General features: G+C 69.7%; 7 non-coding genes across 7 annotated transcripts; all 7 read left to right on the top strand.

Annotated features, from left to right (window-relative positions):
* The first annotated feature begins 1,205 nt into the window (after positions 1-1,205).
* Positions 1,206-1,324, top strand: LOC148109843 (5S ribosomal RNA). Its single transcript, XR_015724902.1, has one exon. It is a non-coding gene; the product is annotated as a 5S ribosomal RNA (ribosomal RNA).
* Positions 1,325-3,266: 1,942 nt separating this feature from the next.
* Positions 3,267-3,385, top strand: LOC148109842 (5S ribosomal RNA). Its single transcript, XR_015724901.1, has one exon. It is a non-coding gene; the product is annotated as a 5S ribosomal RNA (ribosomal RNA).
* Positions 3,386-5,327: 1,942 nt separating this feature from the next.
* LOC148109841 (5S ribosomal RNA) lies at positions 5,328-5,446 on the top strand. The gene has a single exon (XR_015724900.1). It is a non-coding gene; the product is annotated as a 5S ribosomal RNA (ribosomal RNA).
* A 1,926-nt stretch (positions 5,447-7,372) lies between these two features.
* On the top strand, positions 7,373-7,491 carry LOC148109840 (5S ribosomal RNA). The gene has a single exon (XR_015725048.1). It is a non-coding gene; the product is annotated as a 5S ribosomal RNA (ribosomal RNA).
* Positions 7,492-9,427: 1,936 nt separating this feature from the next.
* Positions 9,428-9,546, top strand: LOC148109839 (5S ribosomal RNA). The gene has a single exon (XR_015725063.1). It is a non-coding gene; the product is annotated as a 5S ribosomal RNA (ribosomal RNA).
* Positions 9,547-11,476: 1,930 nt separating this feature from the next.
* On the top strand, positions 11,477-11,595 carry LOC148109838 (5S ribosomal RNA). The gene has a single exon (XR_015724898.1). It is a non-coding gene; the product is annotated as a 5S ribosomal RNA (ribosomal RNA).
* Positions 11,596-13,529: 1,934 nt separating this feature from the next.
* On the top strand, positions 13,530-13,648 carry LOC148109837 (5S ribosomal RNA). The gene has a single exon (XR_015724897.1). It is a non-coding gene; the product is annotated as a 5S ribosomal RNA (ribosomal RNA).
* The last annotated feature ends 1,352 nt before the right edge of the window (positions 13,649-15,000 follow it).

Here is a 15,000-nt window from a genome sequence, read left to right as displayed (position 1 = left end):
TCAGGCCCCGTGGGCACCCGACTCCGCGCCCCGTCTCAGCGGAACAGCGAGGCTCGCTCCCTCAGCGAGACCCCGGGGCGCCCCGCACCACGGCCACAAGGGCCACCAGAAAATAAAGGACGGGGCAAAAGAAAGAATGCCTCGCACGCCCCCACGCCAGAGGGGTGCTGGGCAGGAATGGCCGCCCATCGGGATTCCCGCCACCTGGGCTGCAAGTCCTCGGGCTCCGAGGGAGGGCTCCTATGGCAGCTCCAGGGCGCGGCCGCCTTGCCCAAAGCGCGCCCAAGCGCGACCGCCCTCCCGTGGGCTAGCTGCCGCGCCCACACAGCGTCCTGTGTGTCCCTGTGTGTGGGTGTGTGTCACCTGTGTGCACCTGGGTCTCTGTCCCTGTCCCCGTCCGCATCCGGGTCGGGGTCTGCGTGTCTGTGCTGGGGTGTGAGAGGGTCTGTGTGTTGGATAATCTAATCTCTCTCTCTCTTTCTCTCTGTCACACACACAGACACACACACACACACACACAGAGACACACAGACACACACACACACACACACACACACACACACACACACACTCTGTCCCTCCCCGTCTCTCCCGTCCAGTGTGTCCCCTAAGTGTTCCCCCACTCCGTGTCTCTCTGTCTTTCCCTGTGTGTCTGTGTGTCTGCGTATTGCGAGCCGGCCCCTGGTGTCTCTCGATCAGGTCCTGGTGTCGCTGGGTGGGGAGGGGAAGGGTGGCGGAGGAAGGGCCACGGGGTTGGGATGGTGATGATGGTCTGTGGTGGCGCCCGAGGCTTCCGGTGGGCTTTGAGCCCGGCGGCGGGGAGAGGAGGAAAGGCCAGTGGGCGGGTTGTGCTCCCCGCGGAGGGCGGGGGGGTTGGGGGGCGCTCTGAGAACACCTCGGGCCTCGCCCCCGGCGCCCCGACCCACCCCGTTGCCATCCCGGGAGCCAAGCGGCGGCGCGGCAGGAGAGTCCCGGGACGGGAGAGCGCGCGGACTTCCGCGGCTCCAGGGTGCCGGAGGCATCTTGTCCCCTGGGCGTGCTGGCAGGCAGGCAGGCAGGCAGGCAGGCACCAGGCACAGGCCAGGCGAGGAGGGCTGACAATCGCTCGGCAGGGGCTGGGCTGGGGCTGGGGCTGGGGCTGGGGCTGGGGCTGGGGCTGGGAGGGGCGGAGCAGGCTCTTGGGGCACCGAGCGGCAGCCACAGGCGTCTACGGCCATACCACCCTGAACGCGCCCGATCTCGTCTGATCTCGGAAGCTAAGCAGGGTCGGGCCTGGTTAGTACTTGGATGGGAGACCGCCTGGGAATACCGGGTGCTGTAGGCTTTTCTCCTTTTCTTTTCCTTTCCTTGCCCTTCGCCCTCCCTTCCACTCCCTCTGCCGCCAGCGGCCCGCCCCCCCAACCTTGCCCAACCCGGCTCCATTCAAACCCCACGTGCCCCCACCTCACCACAGGCCATGCGTGGTGGGCCCGACCCGCTCGCCACACGCCACACGCCACACGCGCAGCGCAACGCGGAACCCTGGCCCTCTGCGGGTGCCCGTGGCACAGCCAGGCGCCCACAGCCCAGCGCTTCCACCTCCAAGCCCCAGGAACGCCCACAGCCTATCCCGGGGTGCGGGCTGGGGGCTGGTGTGCAGGGCGGTGGGCGCTCAGGGGGCGGCGCGAGCGGAGGCGGAGGCGGCGGAGGGGGGTGGAGGGAAAGCGGCCCGGGCGAGAGGAACCGCGGGAGCCCCGGGCGGGCCGTGACCCCGCCTCTGCAGGCGTGCGCTCCCTGGGTTCTCGGCCTCCTCCCTGCCTCCGGGCCCTCTCCTCTCCCGAGCCCCTAGCAGTTCGCTTGGGCCGCCCGCCCACCGCAGCGCCCCGGGCCAACCGCCTGCCGGCCCCGCCTCCTGCCTGGGCCCGCCTACACCTTCTCCCCACCAGCCCTGGGCTGCGCTCCCGCCAGAAGGGCATGGCCCTCCTTCGCACCGGTCACCGTCCCTTTGCCCCTGGGCCCGGGCGTCCGTGCTCCGTGCGCACAGGACACGAGATGGCCAACCGCCCGGGGCCTCAGGCCCCGTGGGCACCCGACTCCGCGCCCCGTCTCAGCGGAACAGCGAGGCTCGCTCCCTCAGCGAGACCCCGGGGCGCCCCGCACCACGGCCACAAGGGCCACCAGAAAATAAAGGACGGGGCAAAAGAAAGAATGCCTCGCACGCCCCCACGCCAGAGGGGTGCTGGGCAGGAATGGCCGCCCATCGGGATTCCCGCCACCTGGGCTGCAAGTCCTCGGGCTCCGAGGGAGGGCTCCTATGGCAGCTCCAGGGCGCGGCCGCCTTGCCCAAAGCGCGCCCAAGCGCGACCGCCCTCCCGTGGGCTAGCTGCCGCGCCCACACAGCGTCCTGTGTGTCCCTGTGTGTGGGTGTGTGTCACCTGTGTGCACCTGGGTCTCTGTCCCTGTCCCTGTCCCCGTCCGCATCCGGGTCGGGGTCTGCGTGTCTGTGCTGGGGTGTGAGAGGGTCTGTGTGTTGGATAATCTAATCTCTCTCTCTCTTTCTCTCTGTCACACACACAGACACACACACACACACACACAGAGACACACAGACACACACACACACACACACACACACACACACACACACACACACACTCTGTCCCTCCCCGTCTCTCCCGTCCAGTGTGTCCCCTAAGTGTTCCCCCACTCCGTGTCTCTCTGTCTTTCCCTGTGTGTCTGTGTGTCTGCGTATTGCGAGCCGGCCCCTGGTGTCTCTCGATCAGGTCCTGGTGTCGCTGGGTGGGGAGGGGAAGGGTGGCGGAGGAAGGGCCACGGGGTTGGGATGGTGATGATGGTCTGTGGTGGCGCCCGAGGCTTCCGGTGGGCTTTGAGCCCGGCGGCGGGGAGAGGAGGAAAGGCCAGTGGGCGGGTTGTGCTCCCCGCGGAGGGCGGGGGGGTTGGGGGGCGCTCTGAGAACACCTCGGGCCTCGCCCCCGGCGCCCCGACCCACCCCGTTGCCATCCCGGGAGCCAAGCGGCGGCGCGGCAGGAGAGTCCCGGGACGGGAGAGCGCGCGGACTTCCGCGGCTCCAGGGTGCCGGAGGCATCTTGTCCCCTGGGCGTGCTGGCAGGCAGGCAGGCAGGCAGGCAGGCAGGCACCAGGCACAGGCCAGGCGAGGAGGGCTGACAATCGCTCGGCAGGGGCTGGGCTGGGGCTGGGGCTGGGGCTGGGGCTGGGGCTGGGAGGGGCGGAGCAGGCTCTTGGGGCACCGAGCGGCAGCCACAGGCGTCTACGGCCATACCACCCTGAACGCGCCCGATCTCGTCTGATCTCGGAAGCTAAGCAGGGTCGGGCCTGGTTAGTACTTGGATGGGAGACCGCCTGGGAATACCGGGTGCTGTAGGCTTTTCTCCTTTTCTTTTCCTTTCCTTGCCCTTCGCCCTCCCTTCCACTCCCTCTGCCGCCAGCGGCCCGCCCCCCCAACCTTGCCCAACCCGGCTCCATTCAAACCCCACGTGCCCCCACCTCACCACAGGCCATGCGTGGTGGGCCCGACCCGCTCGCCACACGCCACACGCCACACGCGCAGCGCAACGCGGAACCCTGGCCCTCTGCGGGTGCCCGTGGCACAGCCAGGCGCCCACAGCCCAGCCCTTCCACCTCCAAGCCCCAGGAACGCCCACAGCCTATCCCGGGGTGCGGGCTGGGGGCTGGTGTGCAGGGCGGTGGGCGCTCAGGGGGCGGCGCGAGCGGAGGCGGAGGCGGCGGAGGGGGGTGGAGGGAAAGCGGCCCGGGCGAGAGGAACCGCGGGAGCCCCGGGCGGGCCGTGACCCCGCCTCTGCAGGCGTGCGCTCCCTGGGTTCTCGGCCTCCTCCCTGCCTCCGGGCCCTCTCCTCTCCCGAGCCCCTAGCAGTTCGCTTGGGCCGCCCGCCCACCGCAGCGCCCCGGGCCAACCGCCTGCCGGCCCCGCCTCCTGCCTGGGCCCGCCTACACCTTCTCCCCACCAGCCCTGGGCTGCGCTCCCGCCAGAAGGGCATGGCCCTCCTTCGCACCGGTCACCGTCCCTTTGCCCCTGGGCCCGGGCGTCCGTGCTCCGTGCGCACAGGACACGAGATGGCCAACCGCCCGGGGCCTCAGGCCCCGTGGGCACCCGACTCCGCGCCCCGTCTCAGCGGAACAGCGAGGCTCGCTCCCTCAGCGAGACCCCGGGGCGCCCCGCACCACGGCCACAAGGGCCACCAGAAAATAAAGGACGGGGCAAAAGAAAGAATGCCTCGCACGCCCCCACGCCAGAGGGGTGCTGGGCAGGAATGGCCGCCCATCGGGATTCCCGCCACCTGGGCTGCAAGTCCTCGGGCTCCGAGGGAGGGCTCCTATGGCAGCTCCAGGGCGCGGCCGCCTTGCCCAAAGCGCGCCCAAGCGCGACCGCCCTCCCGTGGGCTAGCTGCCGCGCCCACACAGCGTCCTGTGTGTCCCTGTGTGTGGGTGTGTGTCACCTGTGTGCACCTGGGTCTCTGTCCCTGTCCCTGTCCCCGTCCGCATCCGGGTCGGGGTCTGCGTGTCTGTGCTGGGGTGTGAGAGGGTCTGTGTGTTGGATAATCTAATCTCTCTCTCTCTTTCTCTCTGTCACACACACAGACACACACACACACACACACAGAGACACACAGACACACACACACACACACACACACACACACACACACACACACACACTCTGTCCCTCCCCGTCTCTCCCGTCCAGTGTGTCCCCTAAGTGTTCCCCCACTCCGTGTCTCTCTGTCTTTCCCTGTGTGTCTGTGTGTCTGCGTATTGCGAGCCGGCCCCTGGTGTCTCTCGATCAGGTCCTGGTGTCGCTGGGTGGGGAGGGGAAGGGTGGCGGAGGAAGGGCCACGGGGTTGGGATGGTGATGATGGTCTGTGGTGGCGCCCGAGGCTTCCGGTGGGCTTTGAGCCCGGCGGCGGGGAGAGGAGGAAAGGCCAGTGGGCGGGTTGTGCTCCCCGCGGAGGGCGGGGGGGTTGGGGGGCGCTCTGAGAACACCTCGGGCCTCGCCCCCGGCGCCCCGACCCACCCCGTTGCCATCCCGGGAGCCAAGCGGCGGCGCGGCAGGAGAGTCCCGGGACGGGAGAGCGCGCGGACTTCCGCGGCTCCAGGGTGCCGGAGGCATCTTGTCCCCTGGGCGTGCTGGCAGGCAGGCAGGCAGGCAGGCAGGCAGGCACCAGGCACAGGCCAGGCGAGGAGGGCTGACAATCGCTCGGCAGGGGCTGGGCTGGGGCTGGGGTTGGGGCTGGGGCTGGGGCTGGGAGGGGCGGAGCAGGCTCTTGGGGCACCGAGCGGCAGCCACAGGCGTCTACGGCCATACCACCCTGAACGCGCCCGATCTCGTCTGATCTCGGAAGCTAAGCAGGGTCGGGCCTGGTTAGTACTTGGATGGGAGACCGCCTGGGAATACCGGGTGCTGTAGGCTTTTCTCCTTTTCTTTTCCTTTCCTTGCCCTTCGCCCTCCCTTCCACTCCCTCTGCCGCCAGCGGCCCGCCCCCCCAACCTTGCCCAACCCGGCTCCATTCAAACCCCACGTGCCCCCACCTCACCACAGGCCATGCGTGGTGGGCCCGACCCGCTCGCCACACGCCACACGCCACACGCGCAGCGCAACGCGGAACCCTGGCCCTCTGCGGGTGCCCGTGGCACAGCCAGGCGCCCACAGCCCAGCCCTTCCACCTCCAAGCCCCAGGAACGCCCACAGCCTATCCCGGGGTGCGGGCTGGGGGCTGGTGTGCAGGGCGGTGGGCGCTCAGGGGGCGGCGCGAGCGGAGGCGGAGGCGGCGGAGGGGGGTGGAGGGAAAGCGGCCCGGGCGAGAGGAACCGCGGGAGCCCCGGGCGGGCCGTGACCCCGCCTCTGCAGGCGTGCGCTCCCTGGGTTCTCGGCCTCCTCCCTGCCTCCGGGCCCTCTCCTCTCCCGAGCCCCTAGCAGTTCGCTTGGGCCGCCCGCCCACCGCAGCGCCCCGGGCCAACCGCCTGCCGGCCCCGCCTCCTGCCTGGGCCCGCCTACACCTTCTCCCCACCAGCCCTGGGCTGCGCTCCCGCCAGAAGGGCATGGCCCTCCTTCGCACCGGTCACCGTCCCTTTGCCCCTGGGCCCGGGCGTCCGTGCTCCGTGCGCACAGGACACGAGATGGCCAACCGCCCGGGGCCTCAGGCCCCGTGGGCACCCGACTCCGCGCCCCGTCTCAGCGGAACAGCGAGGCTCGCTCCCTCAGCGAGACCCCGGGGCGCCCCGCACCACGGCCACAAGGGCCACCAGAAAATAAAGGACGGGGCAAAAGAAAGAATGCCTCGCACGCCCCCACGCCAGAGGGGTGCTGGGCAGGAATGGCCGCCCATCGGGATTCCCGCCACCTGGGCTGCAAGTCCTCGGGCTCCGAGGGAGGGCTCCTATGGCAGCTCCAGGGCGCGGCCGCCTTGCCCAAAGCGCGCCCAAGCGCGACCGCCCTCCCGTGGGCTAGCTGCCGCGCCCACACAGCGTCCTGTGTGTCCCTGTGTGTGGGTGTGTGTCACCTGTGTGCACCTGGGTCTCTGTCCCTGTCCCTGTCCCCGTCCGCATCCGGGTCGGGGTCTGCGTGTCTGTGCTGGGGTGTGAGAGGGTCTGTGTGTTGGATAATCTAATCTCTCTCTCTCTTTCTCTCTGTCACACACACAGACACACACACACACACACACAGAGACACACAGACACACAGACACACACACACACACACACACACACACTCTGTCCCTCCCCGTCTCTCCCGTCCAGTGTGTCCCCTAAGTGTTCCCCCACTCCGTGTCTCTCTGTCTTTCCCTGTGTGTCTGTGTGTCTGCGTATTGCGAGCCGGCCCCTGGTGTCTCTCGATCAGGTCCTGGTGTCGCTGGGTGGGGAGGGGAAGGGTGGCGGAGGAAGGGCCACGGGGTTGGGATGGTGATGATGGTCTGTGGTGGCGCCCGAGGCTTCCGGTGGGCTTTGAGCCCGGCGGCGGGGAGAGGAGGAAAGGCCAGTGGGCGGGTTGTGCTCCCCGCGGAGGGCGGGGGGGTTGGGGGGCGCTCTGAGAACACCTCGGGCCTCGCCCCCGGCGCCCCGACCCACCCCGTTGCCATCCCGGGAGCCAAGCGGCGGCGCGGCAGGAGAGTCCCGGGACGGGAGAGCGCGCGGACTTCCGCGGCTCCAGGGTGCCGGAGGCATCTTGTCCCCTGGGCGTGCTGGCAGGCAGGCAGGCAGGCAGGCAGGCAGGCACCAGGCACAGGCCAGGCGAGGAGGGCTGACAATCGCTCGGCAGGGGCTGGGCTGGGGCTGGGGCTGGGGCTGGGGCTGGGAGGGGCGGAGCAGGCTCTTGGGGCACCGAGCGGCAGCCACAGGCGTCTACGGCCATACCACCCTGAACGCCCCCGATCTCGTCTGATCTCGGAAGCTAAGCAGGGTCGGGCCTGGTTAGTACTTGGATGGGAGACCGCCTGGGAATACCGGGTGCTGTAGGCTTTTCTCCTTTTCTTTTCCTTTCCTTGCCCTTCGCCCTCCCTTCCACTCCCTCTGCCGCCAGCGGCCCGCCCCCCCAACCTTGCCCAACCCGGCTCCATTCAAACCCCACGTGCCCCCACCTCACCACAGGCCATGCGTGGTGGGCCCGACCCGCTCGCCACACGCCACACGCCACACGCGCAGCGCAACGCGGAACCCTGGCCCTCTGCGGGTGCCCGTGGCACAGCCAGGCGCCCACAGCCCAGCGCTTCCACCTCCAAGCCCCAGGAACGCCCACAGCCTATCCCGGGGTGCGGGCTGGGGGCTGGTGTGCAGGGCGGTGGGCGCTCAGGGGGCGGCGCGAGCGGAGGCGGAGGTGGCGGAGGGGGGTGGAGGGAAAGCGGCCCGGGCGAGAGGAACCGCGGGAGCCCCGGGCGGGCCGTGACCCCGCCTCTGCAGGCGTGCGCTCCCTGGGTTCTCGGCCTCCTCCCTGCCTCCGGGCCCTCTCCTCTCCCGAGCCCCTAGCAGTTCGCTTGGGCCGCCCGCCCACCGCAGCGCCCCGGGCCAACCGCCTGCCGGCCCCGCCTCCTGCCTGGGCCCGCCTACACCTTCTCCCCACCAGCCCTGGGCTGCGCTCCCGCCAGAAGGGCATGGCCCTCCTTCGCACCGGTCACCGTCCCTTTGCCCCTGGGCCCGGGCGTCCGTGCTCCGTGCGCACAGGACACGAGATGGCCAACCGCCCGGGGCCTCAGGCCCCGTGGGCACCCGACTCCGCGCCCCGTCTCAGCGGAACAGCGAGGCTCGCTCCCTCAGCGAGACCCCGGGGCGCCCCGCACCACGGCCACAAGGGCCACCAGAAAATAAAGGACGGGGCAAAAGAAAGAATGCCTCGCACGCCCCCACGCCAGAGGGGTGCTGGGCAGGAATGGCCGCCCATCGGGATTCCCGCCACCTGGGCTGCAAGTCCTCGGGCTCCGAGGGAGGGCTCCTATGGCAGCTCCAGGGCGCGGCCGCCTTGCCCAAAGCGCGCCCAAGCGCGACCGCCCTCCCGTGGGCTAGCTGCCGCGCCCACACAGCGTCCTGTGTGTCCCTGTGTGTGGGTGTGTGTCACCTGTGTGCACCTGGGTCTCTGTCCCTGTCCCTGTCCCCGTCCGCATCCGGGTCGGGGTCTGCGTGTCTGTGCTGGGGTGTGAGAGGGTCTGTGTGTTGGATAATCTAATCTCTCTCTCTCTTTCTCTCTGTCACACACACAGACACACACACACACACACACAGAGACACACAGACACACACACACACACACACACACACACACACACACACACTCTGTCCCTCCCCGTCTCTCCCGTCCAGTGTGTCCCCTAAGTGTTCCCCCACTCCGTGTCTCTCTGTCTTTCCCTGTGTGTCTGTGTGTCTGCGTATTGCGAGCCGGCCCCTGGTGTCTCTCGATCAGGTCCTGGTGTCGCTGGGTGGGGAGGGGAAGGGTGGCGGAGGAAGGGCCACGGGGTTGGGATGGTGATGATGGTCTGTGGTGGCGCCCGAGGCTTCCGGTGGGCTTTGAGCCCGGCGGCGGGGAGAGGAGGAAAGGCCAGTGGGCGGGTTGTGCTCCCCGCGGAGGGCGGGGGGGTTGGGGGGCGCTCTGAGAACACCTCGGGCCTCGCCCCCGGCGCCCCGACCCACCCCGTTGCCATCCCGGGAGCCAAGCGGCGGCGCGGCAGGAGAGTCCCGGGACGGGAGAGCGCGCGGACTTCCGCGGCTCCAGGGTGCCGGAGGCATCTTGTCCCCTGGGCGTGCTGGCAGGCAGGCAGGCAGGCAGGCAGGCAGGCACCAGGCACAGGCCAGGCGAGGAGGGCTGACAATCGCTCGGCAGGGGCTGGGCTGGGGCTGGGGCTGGGGCTGGGGCTGGGGCTGGGAGGGGCGGAGCAGGCTCTTGGGGCACCGAGCGGCAGCCACAGGCGTCTACGGCCATACCACCCTGAACGCGCCCAATCTCGTCTGATCTCGGAAGCTAAGCAGGGTCGGGCCTGGTTAGTACTTGGATGGGAGACCGCCTGGGAATACCGGGTGCTGTAGGCTTTTCTCCTTTTCTTTTCCTTTCCTTGCCCTTCGCCCTCCCTTCCACTCCCTCTGCCGCCAGCGGCCCGCCCCCCCAACCTTGCCCAACCCGGCTCCATTCAAACCCCACGTGCCCCCACCTCACCACAGGCCATGCGTGGTGGGCCCGACCCGCTCGCCACACGCCACACGCCACACGCGCAGCGCAACGCGGAACCCTGGCCCTCTGCGGGTGCCCGTGGCACAGCCAGGCGCCCACAGCCCAGCCCTTCCACCTCCAAGCCCCAGGAACGCCCACAGCCTATCCCGGGGTGCGGGCTGGGGGCTGGTGTGCAGGGCGGTGGGCGCTCAGGGGGCGGCGCGAGCGGAGGCGGAGGCGGCGGAGGGGGGTGGAGGGAAAGCGGCCCGGGCGAGAGGAACCGCGGGAGCCCCGGGCGGGCCGTGACCCCGCCTCTGCAGGCGTGCGCTCCCTGGGTTCTCGGCCTCCTCCCTGCCTCCGGGCCCTCTCCTCTCCCGAGCCCCTAGCAGTTCGCTTGGGCCGCCCGCCCACCGCAGCGCCCCGGGCCAACCGCCTGCCGGCCCCGCCTCCTGCCTGGGCCCGCCTACACCTTCTCCCCACCAGCCCTGGGCTGCGCTCCCGCCAGAAGGGCATGGCCCTCCTTCGCACCGGTCACCGTCCCTTTGCCCCTGGGCCCGGGCGTCCGTGCTCCGTGCGCACAGGACACGAGATGGCCAACCGCCCGGGGCCTCAGGCCCCGTGGGCACCCGACTCCGCGCCCCGTCTCAGCGGAACAGCGAGGCTCGCTCCCTCAGCGAGACCCCGGGGCGCCCCGCACCACGGCCACAAGGGCCACCAGAAAATAAAGGACGGGGCAAAAGAAAGAATGCCTCGCACGCCCCCACGCCAGAGGGGTGCTGGGCAGGAATGGCCGCCCATCGGGATTCCCGCCACCTGGGCTGCAAGTCCTCGGGCTCCGAGGGAGGGCTCCTATGGCAGCTCCAGGGCGCGGCCGCCTTGCCCAAAGCGCGCCCAAGCGCGACCGCCCTCCCGTGGGCTAGCTGCCGCGCCCACACAGCGTCCTGTGTGTCCCTGTGTGTGGGTGTGTGTCACCTGTGTGCACCTGGGTCTCTGTCCCTGTCCCTGTCCCCGTCCGCATCCGGGTCGGGGTCTGCGTGTCTGTGCTGGGGTGTGAGAGGGTCTGTGTGTTGGATAATCTAATCTCTCTCTCTCTTTCTCTCTGTCACACACACAGACACACACACACACACACACAGAGACACACAGACACACAGACACACACACACACACACACACACACACTCTGTCCCTCCCCGTCTCTCCCGTCCAGTGTGTCCCCTAAGTGTTCCCCCACTCCGTGTCTCTCTGTCTTTCCCTGTGTGTCTGTGTGTCTGCGTATTGCGAGCCGGCCCCTGGTGTCTCTCGATCAGGTCCTGGTGTCGCTGGGTGGGGAGGGGAAGGGTGGCGGAGGAAGGGCCACGGGGTTGGGATGGTGATGATGGTCTGTGGTGGCGCCCGAGGCTTCCGGTGGGCTTTGAGCCCGGCGGCGGGGAGAGGAGGAAAGGCCAGTGGGCGGGTTGTGCTCCCCGCGGAGGGCGGGGGGGTTGGGGGGCGCTCTGAGAACACCTCGGGCCTCGCCCCCGGCGCCCCGACCCACCCCGTTGCCATCCCGGGAGCCAAGCGGCGGCGCGGCAGGAGAGTCCCGGGACGGGAGAGCGCGCGGACTTCCGCGGCTCCAGGGTGCCGGAGGCATCTTGTCCCCTGGGCGTGCTGGCAGGCAGGCAGGCAGGCAGGCAGGCAGGCAGGCACCAGGCACAGGCCAGGCGAGGAGGGCTGACAATCGCTCGGCAGGGGCTGGGCTGGGGCTGGGGCTGGGGCTGGGGCTGGGAGGGGCGGAGCAGGCTCTTGGGGCACCGAGCGGCAGCCACAGGCGTCTACGGCCATACCACCCTGAACGCGCCCGATCTCGTCTGATCTCGGAAGCTAAGCAGGGTCGGGCCTGGTTAGTACTTGGATGGGAGACCGCCTGGGAATACCGGGTGCTGTAGGCTTTTCTCCTTTTCTTTTCCTTTCCTTGCCCTTCGCCCTCCCTTCCACTCCCTCTGCCGCCAGCGGCCCGCCCCCCCAACCTTGCCCAACCCGGCTCCATTCAAACCCCACGTGCCCCCACCTCACCACAGGCCATGCGTGGTGGGCCCGACCCGCTCGCCACACGCCACACGCCACACGCGCAGCGCAACGCGGAACCCTGGCCCTCTGCGGGTGCCCGTGGCACAGCCAGGCGCCCACAGCCCAGCGCTTCCACCTCCAAGCCCCAGGAACGCCCACAGCCTATCCCGGGGTGCGGGCTGGGGGCTGGTGTGCAGGGCGGTGGGCGCTCAGGGGGCGGCGCGAGCGGAGGCGGAGGCGGCGGAGGGGGGTGGAGGGAAAGCGGCCCGGGCGAGAGGAACCGCGGGAGCCCCGGGCGGGCCGTGACACCGCCTCTGCAGGCGTGCGCTCCCTGGGTTCTCGGCCTCCTCCCTGCCTCCGGGCCCTCTCCTCTCCCGAGCCCCTAGCAGTTCGCTTGGGCCGCCCGCCCACCGCAGCGCCCCGGGCCAACCGCCTGCCGGCCCCGCCTCCTGCCTGGGCCCGCCTACACCTTCTCCCCACCAGCCCTGGGCTGCGCTCCCGCCAGAAGGGCATGGCCCTCCTTCGCACCGGTCACCGTCCCTTTGCCCCTGGGCCCGGGCGTCCGTGCTCCGTGCGCACAGGACACGAGATGGCCAACCGCCCGGGGCCTCAGGCCCCGTGGGCACCCGACTCCGCGCCCCGTCTCAGCGGAACAGCGAGGCTCGCTCCCTCAGCGAGACCCCGGGGCGCCCCGCACCACGGCCACAAGGGCCACCAGAAAATAAAGGACGGGGCAAAAGAAAGAATGCCTCGCACGCCCCCACGCCAGAGGGGTGCTGGGCAGGAATGGCCGCCCATCGGGATTCCCGCCACCTGGGCTGCAAGTCCTCGGGCTCCGAGGGAGGGCTCCTATGGCAGCTCCAGGGCGCGGCCGCCTTGCCCAAAGCGCGCCCAAGCGCGACCGCCCTCCCGTGGGCTAGCTGCCGCGCCCACACAGCGTCCTGTGTGTCCCTGTGTGTGGGTGTGTGTCACCTGTGTGCACCTGGGTCTCTGTCCCTGTCCCCGTCCGCATCCGGGTCGGGGTCTGCGTGTCTGTGCTGGGGTGTGAGAGGGTCTGTGTGTTGGATAATCTAATCTCTCTCTCTCTTTCTCTCTGTCACACACACAGACACACACACACACACACACAGAGACACACAGACACACACACACACACACACACACACACACACACACACACACTCTGTCCCTCCCCGTCTCTCCCGTCCAGTGTGTCCCCTAAGTGTTCCCCCACTCCGTGTCTCTCTGTCTTTCCCTGTGTGTCTGTGTGTCTGCGTATTGCGAGCCGGCCCCTGGTGTCTCTCGATCAGGTCCTGGTGTCGCTGGGTGGGGAGGGGAAGGGTGGCGGAGGAAGGGCCACGGGGTTGGGATGGTGATGATGGTCTGTGGTGGCGCCCGAGGCTTCCGGTGGGCTTTGAGCCCGGCGGCGGGGAGAGGAGGAAAGGCCAGTGGGCGGGTTGTGCTCCCCGCGGAGGGCGGGGGGGTTGGGGGGCGCTCTGAGAACACCTCGGGCCTCGCCCCCGGCGCCCCGACCCACCCCGTTGCCATCCCGGGAGCCAAGCGGCGGCGCGGCAGGAGAGTCCCGGGACGGGAGAGCGCGCGGACTTCCGCGGCTCCAGGGTGCCGGAGGCATCTTGTCCCCTGGGCGTGCTGGCAGGCAGGCAGGCAGGCAGGCAGGCACCAGGCACAGGCCAGGCGAGGAGGGCTGACAATCGCTCGGCAGGGGCTGGGCTGGGGCTGGGGCTGGGGCTGGGGCTGGGGCTGGGGCTGGGAGGGGCGGAGCAGGCTCTTGGGGCACCGAGCGGCAGCCACAGGCGTCTACGGCCATACCACCCTGAACGCGCCCGATCTCGTCTGATCTCGGAAGCTAAGCAGGGTCGGGCCTGGTTAGTACTTGGATGGGAGACCGCCTGGGAATACCGGGTGCTGTAGGCTTTTCTCCTTTTCTTTTCCTTTCCTTGCCCTTCGCCCTCCCTTCCACTCCCTCTGCCGCCAGCGGCCCGCCCCCCCAACCTTGCCCAACCCGGCTCCATTCAAACCCCACGTGCCCCCACCTCACCACAGGCCATGCGTGGTGGGCCCGACCCGCTCGCCACACGCCACACGCCACACGCGCAGCGCAACGCGGAACCCTGGCCCTCTGCGGGTGCCCGTGGCACAGCCAGGCGCCCACAGCCCAGCGCTTCCACCTCCAAGCCCCAGGAACGCCCACAGCCTATCCCGGGGTGCGGGCTGGGGGCTGGTGTGCAGGGCGGTGGGCGCTCAGGGGGCGGCGCGAGCGGAGGCGGAGGCGGCGGAGGGGGGTGGAGGGAAAGCGGCCCGGGCGAGAGGAACCGCGGGAGCCCCGGGCGGGCCGTGACACCGCCTCTGCAGGCGTGCGCTCCCTGGGTTCTCGGCCTCCTCCCTGCCTCCGGGCCCTCTCCTCTCCCGAGCCCCTAGCAGTTCGCTTGGGCCGCCCGCCCACCGCAGCGCCCCGGGCCAACCGCCTGCCGGCCCCGCCTCCTGCCTGGGCCCGCCTACACCTTCTCCCCACCAGCCCTGGGCTGCGCTCCCGCCAGAAGGGCATGGCCCTCCTTCGCACCGGTCACCGTCCCTTTGCCCCTGGGCCCGGGCGTCCGTGCTCCGTGCGCACAGGACACGAGATGGCCAACCGCCCGGGGCCTCAGGCCCCGTGGGCACCCGACTCCGCGCCCCGTCTCAGCGGAACAGCGAGGCTCGCTCCCTCAGCGAGACCCCGGGGCGCCCCGCACCACGGCCACAAGGGCCACCAGAAAATAAAGGACGGGGCAAAAGAAAGAATGCCTCGCACGCCCCCACGCCAGAGGGGTGCTGGGCAGGAATGGCCGCCCATCGGGATTCCCGCCACCTGGGCTGCAAGTCCTCGGGCTCCGAGGGAGGGCTCCTATGGCAGCTCCAGGGCGCGGCCGCCTTGCCCAAAGCGCGCCCAAGCGCGACCGCCCTCCCGTGGGCTAGCTGCCGCGCCCACACAGCGTCCTGTGTGTCCCTGTGTGTGGGTGTGTGTCACCTGTGTGCACCTGGGTCTCTGTCCCTGTCCCCGTCCGCATCCGGGTCGGGGTCTGCGTGTCTGTGCTGGGGTGTGAGAGGGTCTGTGTGTTGGATAATCTAATCTCTCTCTCTCTTTCTCTCTGTCACACACACAGACACACACACACACACACACAGAGACACACAGACACACACACACACACACACACACACACACACACACACTCTGTCCCTCCCCGTCTCTCCCGTCCAGTGTGTCCCCTAAGTGTTCCCCCACTCCG

Source organism: Ursus americanus, chromosome 6 (assembly GCF_024610735.1).
Source record: "Ursus americanus isolate L20-20 chromosome 6, mUrsAme1.1.p, whole genome shotgun sequence".
Taxonomy (NCBI): Eukaryota; Metazoa; Chordata; class Mammalia; order Carnivora; family Ursidae; genus Ursus; species Ursus americanus.
This window is presented reverse-complemented; position numbering and strand designations above follow the sequence as displayed.